The sequence below is a fragment of the Equus asinus genome, chromosome 23 (genome assembly GCF_041296235.1).
Source record: "Equus asinus isolate D_3611 breed Donkey chromosome 23, EquAss-T2T_v2, whole genome shotgun sequence".
Taxonomy (NCBI): domain Eukaryota; kingdom Metazoa; phylum Chordata; class Mammalia; order Perissodactyla; family Equidae; genus Equus; species Equus asinus.
The window spans coordinates 36,790,544-36,811,775 of NC_091812.1; positions in this window are offsets into that span (position 1 = coordinate 36,790,544).

Sequence of the window (21,232 nt, forward strand, 5' to 3'; positions counted from 1 at the left end):
ATAGCAAAAACGACAGGCAGATGAGAAGATAGACAAGGCCAGAAGAGTCCCTGTATTTGTGGAAGGGAGAATAGTGACTTGGGAAGTTTTAACCAGCCCACAAACCCTGTTGCTTCCCCTACTCTCACTAGTCTCACCTAAGGCGAGGGCTGTGAGTGAGATGCCAGCTGTAGCTCGTAGAATAAGAGGCTGGAGTCCTCTGGGGCCTTTGGAAATGGTTTTGCAGCATCTCTGGGTCTCTTGCGTCACCCTATGGTAAATTGGCTGTCCATCTTTTCAACCTGGCAGACCACCACCCAGAATGATAAAGAATTCTGTCCGCAGAGTACCTTCCCTGAGACCCCTGGATACACTGTGACTTCCCTCCACCTTCCATCCGCTCTTGCCTCCTAGACAATGAATAAAGGCAGTGCTATGCTTCATGGCCAAGGAGTGTTTACCTCTCCCAAAGTGACAGATGGGGACGATGATGGACACAGCTGTCCTTACTCTTACCAGCCTCCCCCATAAAGTGTGTTCAGAGTTCACCTCAGTGCTTCTCAAATTTTAAGGTACACAAGTTATCTGGGAATCTTGCTGACAATGCAGGTTCTGATTCAGCAGCTGTGCAGTGCGGAGCTGAGATTCCGAATTTCGAATGAGGCCTCAGGTGGTACCAGTGCTGCTGGTCCATGAACCACACCTGGCATCAAAGGGCCTAGGAACTGCTCCTTGGCCTTCTTGTAGAGAACCTGTGTGGAGATGTTGCAGGATGTCACCTCTGCTTTACTGCTAGCCAAATAGCACCACAGGGCTGTCCTTGGCTTTGTTCAGCCCCACAGCGGACTTGACCTAGGGTTTTCTGACCACCATCAGATGAGCCTTGGCTTGAGGGAATTTGTAAGTACAATTTCTCCTTCTTTCTTAGCAGACAGAACAGGCAGGACTGTTGCTCGTGGGACTCACCCACTTAGCAGAGCTGAATAGATGAGCCCACAGAGAAATCAGATTTCCAAATGACTTTTGCTTATGACCTGATTTACAACTCTGCAAAGAGTGAGGGAAATGAGTTGCTTTCCCAATCCAGGCCCTACCTCCTTGCTGGATGAACTCTGCTTGGGAAAAAAAAAAAACAAACTCCAAACTTGAGGATTTGTGCAAGGTTTACTTGACTAGTAAAAAGATGAAGGCAGAAGTTTTCTAGAATGTTTATATTTAGGTTCTGCCCCAGGGGAGTTCTTTTTATCACCTGAATGTGTCACTTTAATTTGATAAACAGCAGGAGAGGAGAGACTGGCGTTGAAAAATGCTTAAAACACTGCACAATGCTTCACTTCGTTCTGGCACAATGGATTCTTTTAAGAAGGAAGTTTTATTTTAATCCTGTCGTGTCAGTTTTGTTCAGTTCAACAAACATGCCCTGAGCATCTGTTATACAGCAGGTGCTGTGCTGGGTGCTCAGCACACAGTGGGAAGTGAGAAATGCTTGCTGCCCTTGGGGAGCACTCACTACTATGTAGGAGAGAGAATTTCTATGCAGTATTGTCGGTGCGATGGTTGAGGTAAGTACATAGCGTCTGAAGCGCAGATGATGTCTCCTTACCCAGCCTGGGGGTGGGGAAAACGTAGCTGAGCGGCTGCTCTGAATTGGTAACACCTGACCTGAATCTAGAAGCTTGAGTAGGAACTAGGCAGGTGAAGAAGTTTTAGAAGGGTGAGTCAGTCATCTTCATTGATTATTCCTGGTTCTCTTTGGCACACAGAATAGCATGCCCCTATCCTCTTGAATTTAAGTGTGGCCAAACGATGTGCTTGAGCCAAGGAAATGTGAATGAAAGTGATGCGTGTCACTTCTAGGTAGAAGCTTTAAACAACAGTACGTGGTTTAACATTTTTTCTTCTCACTGCTGCAGAAACTGTGGAAACATACGTTAAGATGAAGCTTCCATCAATCTAGGTTCTTGAGTGATGACAGTGAGCAGAAATAAACCTTTGTTTAAAGCCATGAAATTTCAGAGTGGTTGGGATGGCAGTATAAGTGACTCTACCCTGACTGACACAGAAAGGCATTCTGGACAGGGAATCTTATTTACAGAGGCCCGGAGACATGCAATAGCTTCAAGGTGGAAGGTACAAATGGTTAATAACACCAGGATATGTAATGCACACAGGGGTTGGGGGGGATAGGGGTGGTGCTTAACTTCTCTGGGTCTCAGGATGTTAAAGGCTTGGGTGGTTGAGGTAAAAGACTGGCCAGATGAGCTCTTGTTTCCTTTCTAACTAAAGACTTTGATTTTATAAAATTTAATACAGTTTATGATCACTTCCTCTGGGAAATTCCCCAAATTCCCAGACATAGTTGGATTTTCTCTGGAAGGTGACAGCATTTTTTTTAACCCATGTTATTTTAGCCTATATAGTTTGGTGTTTATTTTTGTTACCTTCACTAGACAAAGTCTCTTGATGGCACAGAACATTTCTATTGTATTCCCAAGATCCTGTACAGTGTAATAAATGTCTGAGTAAATGAAAATACCAGCTTCTTTATGAGCTCTACCCTCTGCACCTCCTCAGACTCTTTTGGCCTCACCTGTCTCCCCGTCCATAGGCTACATTGTTCTGCCTGAGCCACTCTTAAGGCCAGTTGACTCCCTGTGAGCCCATTTGGCTCCACTGCCTGAGAACAACCAGCTACAGAGCCTTGAGCTCCTACTGCCACATCCAGACACTGAAGGACATGCTGCAGGGTTTCCCAAGTACCTGCTGAGAAGACAAAGACAACTTAAGTCTTTGGGGAAAATTTTTACCTGTGGGAGAAGGGAGGAGACATCAGATAAATTCTCTTTTCTTCTCTACAATGGACTGTTCCAAGAATGGCCTGTATGGAGGTGGCCCACATGGCTCAGCAGCTGGACCTGTTGAGTGACTGGCTGAATCTCTTCATGGCTCATTGTGAACCAGTGTCCAGGTGGTAATACATCACCTTTCATTGCTTCCCATCCTCTGTGCCTCAACCATATTTTATTATTCTTACTGCGCTAGACTCTAAAAATGTATTGGCATGTAATCTTTGGCTCAGACTCTGTTTTCTAAGGAACTTGAGCTAAAACAGTTGGTTTCAGAAGTGGTTCTAGAGAGCAGACTCTCAGAATAAGATTTGGAGTTTGATTGCCCATTGATCGGAAAGCAATAGGGACTGCATTGCTAGCAGTAAGTGGATTAATCACCCCTGCTATACAATGACATCACTAGTACTTACGTTTTCACCTGTGGTTGAGATGGGGCACATGTGGAGGGCAAGGTGTTGAGAGATAAGGTAACTGGTAATGTTCATCAGTATGAGGGCAATGATAAATACATATTTGGACTAACATGGCTGTTTCTGGCTGCACTGGACTCCTTGTCAAATGATAGTTACAGGGCAGGTAACGGCATGCTGTGAAATTCTCCCTTTAGTCTCTGTAAGGGAGACTCTTAGCAACTAAAGTTTCAGGGCAGACAGTGCTGAAAGTCAGGCCTAGGATCTAATTATAAAGTCTGATTCCTAGAAAGCAGACTTTCATATATGCAATGTGGACAGGCCTCTTATGTGAAAATCAGGGCCTTGATAGAGAGAGACTGATATTGGGACATGGAATGGAGACATCTGTATGAGTGAATGTGAGAGTTTTAAAACCCCAAATTCCTTTGGCCCCTCCCCATTTGCCAGAATACAGCTCACCTTGTCCGAATGCCATGTAATAATTTCACCTGAAACAAATGCCTTAAAAGATGCTGCTTATTCTTGTGGTTTCTGCCCCCACCACCTCTTGTTGCTTCCAGACCAATAAAGAGAGTCAGGAGTCAGCATAGCCCAAGTGGGAAAGTACAAGCTTTGCCTTTGGAAAAAAATAGTCTGCATGGTAAGGAAATTGTTTGACCTGGTTGATATATACTGACAAAATTCAGAAGAACGTGTGGGAATGGATCCTGAGTGTGTTGCACTGGGGGAGAGCTGGAGGGGATGGAATATATATTGGAGAGGGGAGAATTTATTGATATGGGGAACTCATCATGATTTGAGATTCAATGCTGTGTTGAAGATACCTGGAGTTTATTCTACTATTCTGTAGAAATGGATCTTGAAATATTGAATATGATAGTTTATCTAAGAGTGAGTTGATGATGCTTGAACTTCCTTGACGTAGAATTGAAGAAGAGATCAGAGTACTCAGGGAAGCAGAGTGCCATAAACTTAACCCAGCAGTAGTCTCAATCACAAATGTTAGGCCAGATGCAGTATATTTATTGCAGAATCTCAACATAGCCCTTGGTCCATAGTCTGCTGCTATGCATTTAACAAGTGCTATCTTCTTGATATACTGCAATAGAGAGAATCAAAAACGGAATGTTATTAGATGAAGAGGAACGCAGTATATGTTTACTCTCTTATCCCAAAGCTGTAATGTTGACTTCAGAGAACTTGATCATCTTGACATTCTACAAAGCATCACACTCATCCACTATATTGATGATAACATGTTAAGTGAACTGGATGAGCTAGAGGCGGGATGTTCATTAGCTGCCCTAATCTGAAATAGGCGTGCCATAGGTTGGGGGGGGGGGGGTGGGGAATTTGAGTGTGCACCATCAGTGAAGTTTTCAGGGGTCCAGTGATTAAGGAAATGTCAGGACATTCTTTCTAATGTAAAACACGAATTGTTGCACCCTTCACTTCCTACCATTAAGAGGCATGGTGTTTATGTATCTGTCTGGATTTTGGAGATAGTAGATACTGTGCTTGGAAATACTTATACAACCAATTTACTGGCTGGCTCAGAAGCTTCGAGCAGAGTCTAGAGCAAAGGAACATTCTGCAGCAGGTCCAGGCTCTCCAAGCTGCAGTTCCAGTGGTGGCTAGTGGTATCTGGATAGGTAAACATAATGTATGGAGTCTCTGGAAAGTGAAAGCTGTGGCCAGATCTGTAGGATTCTGGAGCAAGACCATGACTTCTGCAGCAGAGAACTACAATGTTTGCAAAACAGCTTCTGATGTTTAAATTGTTCATAGCAGAGACTGAGTGCTTAACCGTGGAATACCAAGTGACTCTGTGAACCAAGATGCCCTTTATGACCAAAGTATCAAGAGATCTGCTGAACTAAAGAGTAGAGCAGGCATAACAGCAACTCATTGTATAATCAAAGTGGTTTATTGGAGACTAGGTTCAAGTACCTCCAAAAGAAGAAGTACATTATGTACTCAGGTGGCTTAGACCTCTATATTACCTACTGATGTTGCACTAATGCTTCTCCCGCACTCATACTTTTGGCTAAGGAGAGTTTTCCCACAATCAGCTGATGAAGGAGAAAAGGACTCTGTCCTGATTCACTGTTGGGTCCAAGCAATATGTTGATGCTAGCTGGAAATGGACAGCTGCCATGTTATAGTCCTAATCAGGTGTGACCCTCAAGGAACGTTGTGAAGGTAAACCCTTCCAGTGGGCAGAGCTGTGAGCAGTGCTCTCATAATCACTTCATATGGAGGAAAAGGTGGCTTGAGGGATGGCCATATACTGACTCATGAGCAATGCTGAATGGATGGTTGGGCAGAGACCCGAAAAAAACAAGGCTGGAAATCTGTGACTAGGGGGACTAGGAAAGAGCTGTGTGGATGGATTTGTGAGAATGAAGCACACATTGTGTGGATATTTGGGTTTCATATTGGTACGTACCAAAAAACATCAACTGCAGATAAGTCTATTAACCTACTTGGACCAAAATGATCTACCCTGTAGTTGCCAATCAGCTTCTTGTTGGCTCCCCCAGTGCTTCTGCAGTGGACCATTGAACAGAGTGGCCATGGTAGCAGGAATAGAAGCTTTGCATTGACCCAACATGAGCTGCCTCTCATTGAGGATTGTGTAGCTACGGCTGAAGGCAAAACCACCACCAGCAATGACCAAGGCAGACCTTCAATATGGCGCCATCCTTGGGGCAACCATCTTTGGGGAGACCACCAGGCAGGTTGATTATTTTAGATCCCTTCCACTCTGAAAAGGGCAATGACTTACCTTTACTGGAACTGACATCTACTCCAGATGTGGATTTGTCCTCCTTTTTCACAGTACCCCCACCATCTTAACACCACAGAATGCCTAATTTATTAGCATTGTATTCTGTGCAACATTGCCTCAGACAGATATATACACTTATGGCAAAGGAGATGCAAAAATGGATTCACAGTCACAGGCTTTGCTGGTTTCATCATGTACCCCATCATCCTGGAATCTCTGGATCCCCCTGCTACTTCTCAATTTAGATGAAGAGTTAAGCTGTAAAACACAGGTCAGCAAACTATGACTAGTGTCCCAAAGCTGGCCTGCTGCTTTTTTTTGGTAAATTAAAGAAACACAGCCATGCGCATTTGTTCACATATTGTGTCTGGTTCCTTTGGCACTATGATAGCAGAGTTGAGTAGTTGCAAAAGAGACTGAATGGCCCACAAACTCTAAAACTTACTATTCAGTCCTTTACAGAAAGAGCTTCCTAACCCCTGCTGTAGGACATGGTGTCTTGTTCGCCAAGAGGCTCTCAAAGTGTCTGGGTGATACAAAATAAAAGAAAGATAAGTTAATTCCTCATAGGGCAAACTTTGACCAGTGGAATACAGGAGATGAGAGGGACCAAGCAGTTAAATTTCCTTCCCTTCCTCTCTGTTCTGGAGCATGTTTTGCCTCATGAAGAATGGTTAGAATCGCTGCTTTAAAGTTTTTCTGATAATTCCAACATCTGGGTCATCTCAGAGTTGGTGTCTGTCTTTTACTTACGAGTAGGTCAGATTTTCCTGGTCCTTGGTGTGTTGAATAATTTTGGATTGTACCCTGGACAATTTGCACATTATGCTGGGAGGCTCTGGGTCTCATTAAAATTCTCTGGAGAAGATATATTTTTTCTGTCTGTTTTAGCAGGTAATCAACCTGACTTGCCTTCTGTGGACAGTGGTTCCACTGTCAGTTTAGTTCTCAAAGCCTTTGCTACACTGTTTGGGTCTGCTCCTTGTACACACCATTAGGGTAGTCTGGGACATGGGCGGTGGCTTATATGGTGTTCAATTCTCAAAGCTTATGCGTCTTTGGGTGTGTTCTGCAGATTTACAGCTGAGAGTGAACCTAAGAGTGGTACCAATTCATATATGGCACTGGGGGTGGGTCCCTTCCTTCCCATTCTCACCTCTGCAGTGTTTCCTCTAATCTCTTGGGTTCCCTAGGGTCTTTTTTCATACTCCTCTACCTGGAAAAATGAAGTTTCTCTTGGAGTTATGGCCACCATCACTATTGCTGTCAGGGAGAAATAAAGAGGTGGGGGAGAAAAACAGAAATTCCTTCCATACTCTTTGCACAAAGGGGACCCATTTTCCTAATTCATCGACTCAAAGATGGATTTTATCCCAGTTTTTAAATGTTCATACTACTATGGGAACTTAGATGACTGGCCTCAGGGCTGGCTGCTAGAAAAAGAGAGGGGAACAACAATAAAGATTCTCCCCACACTCTACAGCTTTCAATGAGTCCCTATTGCCTGCCTCGTGGCCAGAAAGATGGGATGTATTTTGTGAGTTTTTCATTGCCTGTTCTTCCTGTGCAGTTTCCCTATTTGGCTTGTCCTTGTGTCAAAGCTAGGAGATAAAGGAAGAAAAAACAAACAGAAAACCAGAAAAGTCACTGTCACCACATTAGCCATCCTTCAAGTTTTCCCTTTTCTCTCCCACCTACCCACTTGTTCCTATTTACTTTATGGAGTCCTTCAGCAGTCACTCTTTTTATTTTGTCCGGAGTTCTAGTTATAATCAGTCAGAAAGAGCTTACCCTCTCTTGGCCAGCTCCAGAAGGATCTACTTGAAGTATCAGGCTCTATCTGTGCCCCTCCACCCCCAGGCTTCCCCCTAATTTTCTTGCCAGATCAACTCGAGGCTCCTTTTCTTCTTGGAGGAGAGATCACACAGGTCATAGAAGAACGTACAGGAAGTCTGTGAATGGGGCATGGACTGAAAGGTATAAAATAGTCTCGTTTTAAGGAGTTCAACCTGGAAATTCCTCTAAGTTGCCCTGGGATTTCCAAAATGATTAGTGTCTAAATGAAAAACCAGTCAGGATATGAAACAGAAGCCCAAAACAAATCTTACTGACACAACCTTGTCAGAAGAGATAACAAACTCTGAGAGGACGGGAGGTTTCAGAAGCCTATCTCGGGAAGCACATGTCATGGATAGGGACCAGGGGGCAGGTGGAGGACCCAGGACCCTGAACCTGGGTTGTGAAATGCAGTGAAATTGTATCAATGCAACTCAAAAAATACCCCACAGCTGAGTGATCATTTACACGGGCCTGAAAAGCAAATTCTCTTCGTTGGCCACTGGCACCTCCTTCTAAGGGCTTAAAATCTAAAATTACAGCCTATGTTTTTTGTTCTCTGCACAAAGCAGGCCACGGCGAGGAGTTGGGTTCTTCAGTGGCCGGGGGCCGATGGTCATGGGCAGGGCTGGCCTTGGCCTTCTGTCTCACAAATGGCTACAGTGAAGTCTAAGATGAGCTAGGCATTGGGGTGAAGAGGACAGAGGCATGTGCCCCGTAGCAGGCTGTCCGTTCAGAGACTTTGGCTAGTAGACCTCTACTGCATTGTCTGTGAAGTGGGAATCATGATGCGTGTGTTGAAGGGTTGTGGGAGTAGAGGAGAGCGTGTAGAACTTTTCCTCGCTCCCGACTGCTCTCTCCCCCTGGGCTCCCAATGAGACTCGGATTATAGATAATATTATTCCAAAGAGATTTGTATCTTCAGATGTTAATTAAACTCTGACTATAAAGTATTGCATGCTAAACACTCATGGCAAAGCTCCCTTCCCGAACAGATAAAAATGATTCAAAAATCAACATGCATTACTCAGGTGTTTCAAAAATTTTGAAGCTCACTCTATAAAGTAGGTTAGTATTCTTTATTTTACGTGAATTATATTTCTTTCCATGGAAAAATTTTAAACTAATTGGGCTTGAATATTTTCCCACTTTAAATTTTTGGTTTTACTTTGTATTAGTTTTTAAAGCAAAGCCATAACTTTTATTCATTTTCTTCATACGGTGCACAGAGACCAACATCATGCTTTGTGCTTAGTAGATACTTAATAAATATTAGTTAAATTAATTAGTGACCAATCTCTTACTCTGAATTATGACTTCTCCTTAGATTGAATCAGAGATTATTCAACCCAAGTATCAACTTCGAGGGCAAAGGGGAAAGAAGAGGCTGAAAAGCGTAGGTTAATTTTGTATATCTTCTAAATTTTGGTCTTTGGAGATTCAAAATTTCTAAGTATATTATTATTTTTTTTAAATTGGCACTTGAGCTACCATCTGTTGCCAATTTTCTATTTTTATTTTTTCTTCTTCTCCCCAAAGCCCTCCAGTATGTAGTCGTATATTCTAGTTGTAGATCCTTCTGGTTGTGCTATGTGGGACGCCGTCTCAGTGTGGCCTGATGAGTGGTGCCATGTCACCGCCCAGGATCTGAACTGGCGAAACCCTGGGCTGCTGAAGCAGAGAGTGTGAACTTAACCACTGGGCCACAGGGCTGGCCCCTCTAAGCATAATTATTAATTTACATCAAGATTTGATCACTGAGGTTCCTCAGCTGTGTTTATAATTCCACTTTCTTCCAGCCCAGCAGCTCAGGACCAGGTCTGGCAGTTTACAATTATTAGAGAAGTTCCGTGTAAGAAGGGTGGACGGCCTCCAAAACAACAGGTAATTTATCACTATTTCCAGCTGCTAGGGTGTTTTCCTTTTATGATGGCACACTGTCAAGAAAGATGGTTCCGGAACTTTGTTGCAAGGGCAAGGAAGATTTGTCAGCAATGAGGCCTATCATGAGGTGGGCCAGAGGGAATTGGAAGAGAAGGGGAGGGTGTGAATATTCATTGAGCGCCTCTCTGCACCAGTAGCTTCAGCTACATTATTGCATGTCCTCCCCTCCATGACAGCCCTGTCAGGGAATAAAAAGTGATATTTATTGAAGGCTTACTCTGGGCCCACCGGTTACAGTCATTATCACATTGAATCCTCAAACAACCTATGGGCTACTATTATATGCATTTTAGATGTAAAGCTTCAAGGGTTAAATATCTTGCCCCAAATCGTGCAGCTCTTCAGAGGTGGAACCATAATTTAAAGGCACTTACGCTAACTTCGCAGTTTAACTTTGACTAACTACCTCTCACATACACCCAGTTCTTCTTTATCAGAGTTTTCCTGGTTATTCCAACTTATGCTTCCATGTGAAGTTTAGAATCACATCATCTAGTTGTTTTCTTTTTTTTTTTTAAATAAACTTTCTGGTATTAGGGTGAATAAAACATAAATTAGGTTATGGAAAATTCACTTCTTTGTCATGGTGTGTGTTTCCATTTTTAGAAAGTCTTTTTAGGTCTTTAGGAATATTGTAAACATTTTTTTCCTTTTTTCTTTCTTTCTTATTTTTTTTTTTTGAGGAAGATTAGCCCTGAGCTAACTACTGCCAATCCTCCTCTTTTTGCTGAGGAAGACTGGTCCTAAACTAAGATCCATGCCCATCTTCCTCTACTTTATATGTGGGATGCCTACCACAGCATGGCTTTTGCCAAGTAGTGCCATGTCTGCACCCGGGATCCAAACTGGCGAACCCCGGGCCTCCAAGAAGCAGAATGTGCTAACTTAACCGCTGCACCACTGGTCCGGCCCCTAAACATTTTTTTCTTATGGCTCCAACATATTAAGTTAATTCCTCTCTTAGCAGCTATATTCTTGTAGTCTTATCATCTATGTGGTTGTGTATGTGTGTGTATATACATAGAGAATGTGTGTGAAAGTTAACGTTTCTATTATTTTTATATGCCTAACGTCTTTCTGAATTCTCTTATTGGTTCTGGTAGCTTTTCAGTTGGTTCTCTCTTTTTCCAAATATGTGGTTGTAGTATCTGCTAATAATTTTTTCATGCTCCTTTCCAATTTTTAGAACTATGATTTCTTTCTCTTACCCAGTTGTATTAGCTATTACTTCTAGCACAACATCAAATTCTATTTCTGACTTTAATGAGAATGTTTCTAGTGCTTCCCGTTAAGCATAATGCTAGCTTTGGGGTTACGATAGGAGTATTTTATCTTGTTACAGACTTATTTATCTAACACTATCTTACTGTAATTGTGATTTCTAAAAACTAAAAATGGATATTAAATTTTGTCTTTTTGTCTGGTATCATTTAATACCTTTTTTTTCTTATATAATCTCAAACATAGGGGGTTTTGTCATACTCCCTTATAAAAATGGAATTATGTTTTATTATATTTTGTCTTTCTCACTATACAATACAGTACTTTGGGGAGTTCTTCCCAAGTGACCTCTTGTAGATCTGGCTCATTGTTTTAACGGCTGCATAATATTCCACGGTTTGGCTATAGCCCATTTATTCAGCCGTTCCCCTGTGATAGGTGTTCACCTGTCCCCTTTCTCCCCCGCTGTAAACAAATCTGCCGTAATCATCCCTGTATGTGTCACTTTATGTGATTGTTCCTTTTATTTCTAAGAGCCATATTCCCAAAGATGAGAATGCTGAGTTGAAAGTTGCATATAATTTTATTTTAATAGCCATTTTGCTATCCTGTTCAAGGTCTCCTAGCTAGAGCTGGATCCAGTGAGGGCTCTCTGACTCCAAATCTCACTAAACCAAACCACTATCCAGAGGAGAGTGCGTCAAAACCTGCTGATACGGATGGCTGATGGTGTTCATTGTACTATGCCACTTTACATAAGGGACTTGAGCATCCATGGACTTTGGTATCGGCTGGGGGGGGGGGTCCCAGAACCAATCCCCTGCAGATACCGAGGGACAACTGTATACAAAACAGGAACTTATTTCAAGTTATCAGACCCAAGCCAAAGTCTTGCTATATGCTCTGAAGTTGTCCAGATTGACAGGACACATGGAGCAGAAAGTGTAGCTGTTGCTACACTTGGACTCTTGGGTCAGAGCTGTGACCAGGGTGTGAGGATTCACAGGCTACAGGGACCACACAGTACTCCCCTCAGGGCAGCCCCTGCTGATTCACGATTGAGAGAAAGCAGTGAGGAGAGTTGAGGAGGAGGGAGGTTGGGAAAGAGAAAAGAATAGAGAGAGAGAGGAAGGGGTGCTGAAGACATTGTATTAGCTTCCTTTCACTGCCACAACAAATGACCGCAAAGAGTGGCTTAAAACAACACAAATGTATTCTCATAAAGTTCTGGAGGTCAGAAGTCCAAAGCCAGTTCCACTGGGCTAAAGTCAGGTACAGGCAGGGCTGGTTCCTTCTTGAGACTCTAGAGAGCTCTTTCCTTGCCTTTTCTAGCTTCAAGAGGGTGTCTGCTTTCCTTGGCTCGTGACCCCTGCCTCCATCTTCTAAGTGCATCGCTTCAACCTTTCGTTCCCTTGTCACATCACCTTTTCCTTCTGTGCCCTACTCTTTTCCCCTTATAAGGACCTTTATGATTCTCTTGGGTCTACCCGAGTAATCCAGGATATTCTCACCATCTCACAGTCCGTCCCTTTGATCACATCTGTAAAGTCCCTTCTGCTATGTAAGGTAACTGAGTCACAAGTTCTGGGGATGGGACATGGGCGTCTTTGGAGGGTGTATTGCTCTGCCTACCACTGACGTGATATGTGGAACCTGCAGCACCAGTGCATCCACTTTCTGCTCTTTGCAGGCTCATCCTAGCACTGAAGGAAACCTGGTTTGTTCATCTGCCCTCTCTCTGCTTCCCTAAGAACTTCCTTCTTGCCTTAGCCAAATCTTTTTCTCCTGCTCACAGCGAAAAGACAGGATCCATTTTGTTGCACATGAGATGGGCCAAGTATATGTTAGACTTTGAGTCTTTAGAGGAAGAGCCTGCTCTATAAGCTGAAGCACTGAAAAGCTGTGGTCAGGAAAACTTATTAACTGCCTTAGCTCGGGAGGGTTGCCCCAGTTGCATCTGCTTGTTCCTCCGATGTTGGACTTCCCTGTCTCATCTCACTCAGCTCCCATCGTCTCTCTTTTGTTCACTTGCTTCTGATCTCTTTCTTCACCTTGACCTCTGTAGCAGTTTGCTAGGGCTGCCAGAACAAAATGCCACAGACTGGGATGCTTAAACAACAGAAATTTTATTTTCTCACAGTTCTGGAGGCTGGAAGTCTGAGATCAAGACATTGACAAGTTTGGTTTCTCCCAAGGCCTCTCTCCTTGCCTTACAGATGGCCACCTTCTCGCTGTGTCCTTACATGGCCTTTTCTCAGTGCTTGCACAACCCTGGGGGTTTCTTTGTAAGTCTTAATCTCCTTTTCTTACAAGGACACCAGTTGGAATGGTTGAGGGCCCATCCCAAAGACCTCATTTTAACTTGGGTCCTCTTTAAAGAGGTAATTATTTTCAAATACAGTCACATTCGAAGTAACTGGGGGTTAGGACTTCAATAGGAATTTTAGGGGATACAATTTAGCCCGTAACAATGTCAATGAACCCCTCATTCCCCCCTGTTTAAACTTGGGCCACACACAACGCATGCCAACCCTAGGCTCTTTAACCACCGCCTGCCTCTGTCCCTCCTGGTTACTTGGTGGGACCATGGACAGCCCTGCCGAGGCCAGATCTAAAAGACTATGACGTGCTAAAAATTACACTAGGTAGACCCAGAGAGGCTATTCATTAGGATAAATCTTTATGGGTCTAGAATAATGCAATTTGGCATTTCTTAGAATAACATTTTGGTTCCTGCAAAGATAAGTACCACCTTCTTTAAGTACAAAAGCCATAATCCACAAGTAATAGCATAAGAGCTGAAAGATACATAGTGAAATAATGATAGAAGCTTCCATTATTTCACCCCCCAGAGGGCAGCTTCATCAGGTGACAGTTCTGGGGAAGCAGGACCCACCCTGGGTTCCAGCCTCAGTTCTGCCAATAGCAATGTAGACAAGGGAAATCTCAGCACCTAGTTGTACTTCAGAGTGTCACTTGGTAACGCAGGGATAACCACGCTTTGCTGATAGCACAAGGTAAACACTCTGGAACTTCTTAGATTCTGGATTAAACGCATTATTGTCCCCCAGATTCCATCCTGTGTCAAGTCATGTCTTGGGAGTATGCAGCGCTGAGTACCTTAGGACTGTAAGAGGGAAAGTCTAGAAAGGAGATGGTCATACTCCTTAGTCCCTAATACCACAATTGGCCACATATAAGTCCTGGGTAATAGAAGAATTTTCATTTTTAACTCCTTAAAACAGAAATATAAAAGAAAGAAGGGAAAGAGAGAAATGAATCAAAGGTTTTTTTGTTTTGTTTTAAACTTTTTATGAAGATTATGATAGTTTACAACCTTGTGAAATTTCAGTTGTACATTATTGTCAGTCATGCTGTAGGTGCACCACTTCACCCTTTGTGCCCTCCCCCCACCCCCCCTTTCTTCTGGTAACCACCAATCAGTTCTCTTTGTCTCTATGTTTAACTTCCACCTATGAGTGGAGTCATACAGAGTTCGTCTTTCTCTATCTGGCTTATTTCACTTAACATAATACCCTCAAGAATCAAAGGTTTTTAAATGATAAAAAATGAAAGTTTCTTAAATCATCAAAGGAAAAGAACTTGGGTTTCTAGAAAAACAAAAACAAGGCCTAGATTTATTGATTCCACCTGAGGTTTTTTCTGTAGTGCAATGGAACACCCCAGGTCTGCCTCTCACTTGCAGTCATCACCTGTGGGCTGGGAAGCTCACAGGTGGGGTAGGAGGGGGTGTGTCCCCAGAACAGAATCACTGTTGATTTTAAATAGATGAAGGGTGGCCTTGAAGCAGGAGTTAGAGTTAGTGCCTGGGGCCCACCTTCACCCCTAGGGAAGGTGGTTGCTCCGTTTCTCTTGTGGGGACCTGGAATTGGCCACCCCAAGATATGTCTCTTTGGCATGATGATTATTTGAGGCTGGTTCCTTTGCAGACAGGAAAACAACTGAAAAGTAGAATTTACTTACCCTTTGTAAGAGACATTTACATTGTAAAGGAAAACTCCATCTATAAAGATATCTCCCTCTCTACCAGGAAGAAGGGGAGATGACCTTGTCTCTAGAAACTCTTAATCAATGGGGAAGGCAAGGACTTAAATCTGCATTTGTTTATTGTGCTTGTCCGGTAACCTCCTGTAACTGACTTCCCTCCCCCTCCAACGTTGGCATTTCTTTAAGGATTAAGCATCTTTCCTTAGGCTAGGAACTGATTGCTGCGCTCACCTGTAACCATCCAGCTCGAGACAATAGACTTGCCTCCTGCCAGGCCCTCTGAGATAGCAGACCTACCACCTGCTGTGTCCCTCAAGCCCTGTGCCTACAGGGCGATCTTGTGACTATTGTGGGAGGGACATTTCAATCACATGTGAAACATCCTGTTTGGGGGTATATAACCACTCTGTGCACCCCACTTCTTCAGTGCCCTTTCTTCCTTTGGGAAGAAAGGCCCCTGGCCGTGGTCCTCATAAAACTTTGTTTAATTTTCTCTTGTTATTCTGTCTCATGTGAATTTAATTCGTTCTCCGGCCAGACGAACCCAGGTAATGGAGAGGAAAGGTCTTCCTCCCCTACACTCTCCAGGCCTTGGAGCTTGAGTGGGTTGATATCAGCTGGGGCCCAGTGAGAGAGATTCTAGGAGATAGAAGATTGGAGAACGGAGGAGGAGAGAAAGGAATGCAAGAGAAAGATAAATCTCTTGGCCCTTGCCCTTGGGCACGTGTTGAAATCATCTTACAGGCTATTTTAATTAGAACTCTCCATCTTGAGGAAGAAACTGAATGTAACTTCCAAAAACCACCCCCTTTTCCAAATGACATTCTTTTTGTGGGCCCCTCCCCCAACTAAGTTTCCATGGGTTCGCTGTCAAATGAAAGAAATTTCCTATTTTACCCCTTCTCAGTTTAAATTCTGGCTTTTTCACTTTTTTTGGTCCTCTTTCCTATGGCCCTTTATTCTGCAAAAGGGTGTGTACCTGTGCATATGCACCAGAAAAAAAGGAAAATTAATAAACTAGCAAGAGGATTGGAGGGCAAGTTGTGAAAGGAGAGTGAAGAGCTAAATTTATATAACCTAGAAACAGAGAAGGCTCTGGAGGAACATGATAAAGTTATACTTCACAGAAGCAATATAAATGAAGGGAGGGAATTATTCATAGTCTCAGAAGATGGCAGGCCAGAAGGGCTGGCCCCAAGCTGAGGCCGGGAAAGGCAGTCATGATGGATGATAAAGGCAGGATACCAGGGGGAGCTGCTGATGTGGGACCATGGCCTCACCCTTCCAGTTCATGTCCAACAGACGTGAGGATGCAGCAATGTCAGATGGTCAGCTGAGCATCTCACCATGGAAGCTTCCCACGCACAGCTCACCCCTGGGATGGGAAAGTCCCCTGCTCTGCCAGGGACAGTAGAGTCAGGGAGAAAGGGATTTTTTTTCTTTTGTTTCCAGTGTGGACAAACTTCCTCTGAAAATCACTTTAAAGAACCATACTTCCTTCCCTAACTGCAGACATAATTGCAAGCATAACACTCTAGTGACTTATGTTCATTTTTATGTTCTATCTTGCTTCATTTAATTTTTGATCAATTGCAGCTATTTTAATACTTGAAGTTTTCTGTCTAGCCAAAAAAGGAGGACAACTCTTTTCACCCTGAGCATGATACCATGGACATTTGCTGGCTGATTAAAGGGGCTCAATGCTGCCAAAGCCTGTAGGGTATCAAGTGGTGAATGGAAGGCAGGAGGTTGAGGTTCTCTTTCTTACTCTGCCATGTACTAGCTATCTATAGCTGCATGACAAATTACCACAAACTCAGTGGCTTAAAATGACTTTGATTATCTCACAGTTCCTTTGGATCAGGAATCTGGGTGTGGCTTAGCTAGATCTGCTTCTGGTTCTCCACAGCTGCAATGAAGGGGCCAGCCCAGGGTCTCTTAGAAGGTTGGGTCAGGCCACATCCTCTCAAGGCTTGGTTGGAGCAGCATCCACTTCCTAGCTCACTCTGTGGTTGTTGGCAGGATTGAGTTCCTCATGAGCTGTTGGACTGAGGACCTCAGTTCCTTGCTAGCTATTGGCCAGATGCCACCCTCAATTCCTTGCTACACAGGCCTCCCCAAACGTGGGAGCTTGGTTCATCAAAGTGAATAAGCTGAGAGGGCAAGAGAATGAGTAAGAGAGTGCCAGCAAGAGAGAGTACAAGTAAGACAGAGTTGGTCTTTTATAATCTATTCTTAGAAGTGACTTCCCATCATTTTTGCTGTATTCTTTTCATTGGAAGCAAGTCACTCGATCCAGCCCCAACACGAGGGCCAGAGATTACACAGGGAGTGGACAACAGGAGCTGGATGATCGTTGGGAGACACTTTAGAAGGCTGCCTACAACAGGATTAGCCAGATAAGTAGCCCTGGGCCTTAGTGCTTTTCTCTGTTTAACATCATAATAAAGGAAATTTTAAAGGTGGTTGAACCAGATCAGGGTGGCACATTCAGCTGCCTGGCAGAGCATGGTAGCTCACATTAATCCATAAAATAGGGGGCCGGCCCCATGGCCAAGTGGTTAAGTTCATGTGCTCCTCTTTGGTGGCCCAGAGTTTCACCAGTTTGGATCCTGGGTGCAGACCTAGCACCACTCATCAGGCCATGCTGAGGCGGCGTCCCACATAGCAGAACTAGAAGGACCTACAACTAGAATATGCAACTATGTACTGAGGGGGCTTTGGGGAAAAGAAGAAGAAGAAGAAAAGGAAGGTTGGCAACAGATGTTAGCTCAGGTGCCAATCTTTAAAAAAAAATCTATAAAATGGATCACATGTGAGATGATGGGCACTGATATAAGGACTCCTGATGAGTCCTCATGATGATGATACTTGCTCTGCTGGGCCTATAGTAGTCAAAATCCAATCTCTTAAAAAGATACAGGATAATCAGAAAGGGTCTCTCTCAGTCCGGATTGTACCTGCAGGTCGCCAGTCTGACATCACTCTAGCAAGTTGTTCTAAGTTGATGGTGTGGGGGAGGAAGACATTTCCTCTACCCACTGTGGGTTCTTCTGGCTGGAGAACGAATTACAGTCACATGAGACAGATTAACAGGAGAAAATTAGACAAAGCTTTATAACATGCATACATGGGAGAAGCTCAGGCTAGCTGAGCAACTCACCAAAACGGCTGAAGCCCCCACCTTAAATATCACCTTCAGCTAATGACAAAGGAGGATGTTGGGGGTGGAGGAGGAGTCAATCATGGGAGATTACCACACAAGTACAGTAAACAAATGCAGATTTAAGTCCTTGCCTTTAGCATTGATTAAGAGTTTCTAGAGGTAAGGTCATCCCCCCCTTCTTCCTGGTACAGAGAGGGAAACACCTTTACAGATGGAAATTTCCTTTACAATGTAAATATCTCCTAACAAAGGGCAAGCAAGTTCCACTCCTCAGAGCCTCCTTCCCCATCTGCAGTTTACTAAAAGTAACCAGCCCCAAATAATCCTCATGCCAAAGAGACATATCTTGGGGTGGCCAATGCCAGTCCCCCACAATGGCACATAGTAGGAACTTTACATATATTTTTTCTCTTCCATTCTCCTATCATCTGGAGCACCTTCCATCTGGCCAAAGCAAATGGCACTGGCTACTGTGTAGGTCATAATTCCCAACTCTTGTGAGGGATCAAATAACTACAATGACTCAAAAAGGAATGTTTTGTCAAAAGAGTGGTTCTGGCCAAAACAAGTGAATTCTGGTTACCCTATATGGAAGATGAGCTGGCTTCCTGGTTCTCTTGGTCCATATTTAGGCCCAGTCATATCCCTCCCATCAAACTAAACAGCAGTGGCATTGTCTAAAAGAAACTTCTATTGAGTTGAGGCAATACTTTTAGATGATGGAAATGTTTGGCATATTATTATCTCTTCAACACGTATTAACTGAGCACCGGCTGTGCCTGGAGCTGCATCAGCTCTGAGGATCCCAAGATGAAGAAGCCATGGTTCCTCAAGTTCTTCCAGTCTGTGGAGGACACGCTGACAACACAGTGTGACTTACACCATAGTGGAGGGTATACCAGGTAACAAGCCAGCAGGGGAGGGAAGAGCGAGGTCTGTGTGGGGTGGCTTGAAGGCTTCAGAGTGGACAGAGGTAGGCCTCTGTCTCTCCTGGGGACGTAAGCCACAACTCTCACTTTTGCTTTTGATGTCAAAATGTTTTACAATGGGATTATCTCATTAATCCTTCTAACACTCTGGGATTGCAAGAAGGACACAGATATTACTCTGAGAGAGAGAGAGCACCAAGTGGGGATCCTACAACATGAAGGAGAAGTCCCCTAAAGCCTGCTCCGGTGCCTAATAAGGCCCCACGGTGGGGAGATAATCCGGTCTCCGGCAGCAGCGACCTTGCTCAGCTCTGCTGGGCTTGAGAGGAGCTGGTTTGAAATCCTATTACTCATGGCGTTCATACGTTTCTGCTTTGGGATTAACTGTCTACGTGATTATCATTGAAGTGGCTAGTAATCACAATTATAACAGCATTGTAGTTTGCCTTTGTATTGTGTTTTTAAATGTTCTCATTTGATAGCAATGTAGAGATCTGAGTTCAGAAATGAAACAAGTTATATTCTTTCATCAAGCCTTCCGTGATCCAAATTCAAGGTTCTTATAGGGATGACCCAAATATTATCAAAGCACCAAATCCAGAATAAAGGAAGGGTGCTTATATGGAATGTATAATTTCTTGATTTTTAGATCTAAAATTCACATCTTTTCCTTCCCATACAGTTTTTAAAAAAATGTAACACAGTGTTCTTTCCCCCTTTATCCAACCCTAAACTCTTCCTAACCAGGGTGTTATTTGTGAAGCTGCTGCTTTGTCACTAGATATCTGGCTATTTCAAAAAAAAAAATCATTTGCGTATTGAAAATTGTGCAGGAAATGGCTTCAACTCTCTACCTCACTTTGTGTCTATCTGTGAATGCAAAATGCTGCTTTTCTGTGATCAGCGAGAAGGAAAAATGTCCTGTGCATTCATTCATGTGGGAGCTGTATCATCAGTCACTCTTTCTACCAGCCCTGAAAGGCAGTTCAAACAGCATCTATTTAGATTGGAGACCAATTAAATAATTATCAAGAGCATCAGGAAGATGACGAGAATGAGACTCAGAAGAGCACATGGAATCTGGCAGGTAAACAGTTGCTGTTCTGAATTTTTCCCTCTCTCGCCATTTATTAAACCATGTGTTTCCACTGACCTCTGCATATCAAACAGGGCCCGGCAGCTCCTTTTGAATGTACCAAACTCCCTGAGCACAAAGGAGTTTCCTGGGGCTTTGCAGGCTTAGAAGGAGATGCATTTTTTTCAGCTAAGCTGCCAGGCCATTCGGACCTGCGAAAATGAGCACTTGGTCAGGACTGAATGAATCTTGCGTTCTGGTCGCCTGCGCATGAGGAGTCTGCACCTTTGAACTCTGCCCAGCACATCCATTTGGCCAGCCTGATGTGGCCATCATCTCCAGGATGCTCAGATAGAGTGGCAGATTTGGTCCTTGTTTTCCATGGATAGATTTGCTCAAAGAAACAAACCTAGGAAAATCTGAACAAGCACCTTCTGAAAATGAACTAACACTGGCCTCCTCCAACTTGTGCACCTGGCTGGGGATCTTCCTGCGGCTGTCCCTGAGGGCTGGCCATTATCTTGCTGCCCCCCCACCCCAGGCAGAAGTAAGGCAGTGTGTAGCCATCCTGCTACAAACAAGCCGCATGCATTCACCATCGCTGGAGAAACAAATTGTCAGCAAATGGCCTATTCAGAATGAGTTTGCAACTCATCATCTGTCTCAGAAACCAGGAAATCTCTGAGGTGGCCCAGCACAAAAGGATGCAAATGATGAAGGGTCAACAGCAGATGCTGAATAATGGAGTGAGAACAAATAGCATTCAGGGGCTTCGTGTTTTTTGTGTCTCCCACAAATGGTGCCTCATTCTTCCCACATCATTTTCATTTTCAACCGTTCCATTTTCACGTCCAAGAGAAGTGCGAGGGGCATCTGGAGTGATTTCCGCTCGAGGTTGGCTGCCCTTGGATGGCAGTGAGCCTCTGCTCCTTTGCAGAATAGTGACGTGTCTGCAAAGCGTTGTGATAGCCAGCCCATCCTGCCGCATGTTGCAGAGATGGATATATTGTCCTGCTGAGTG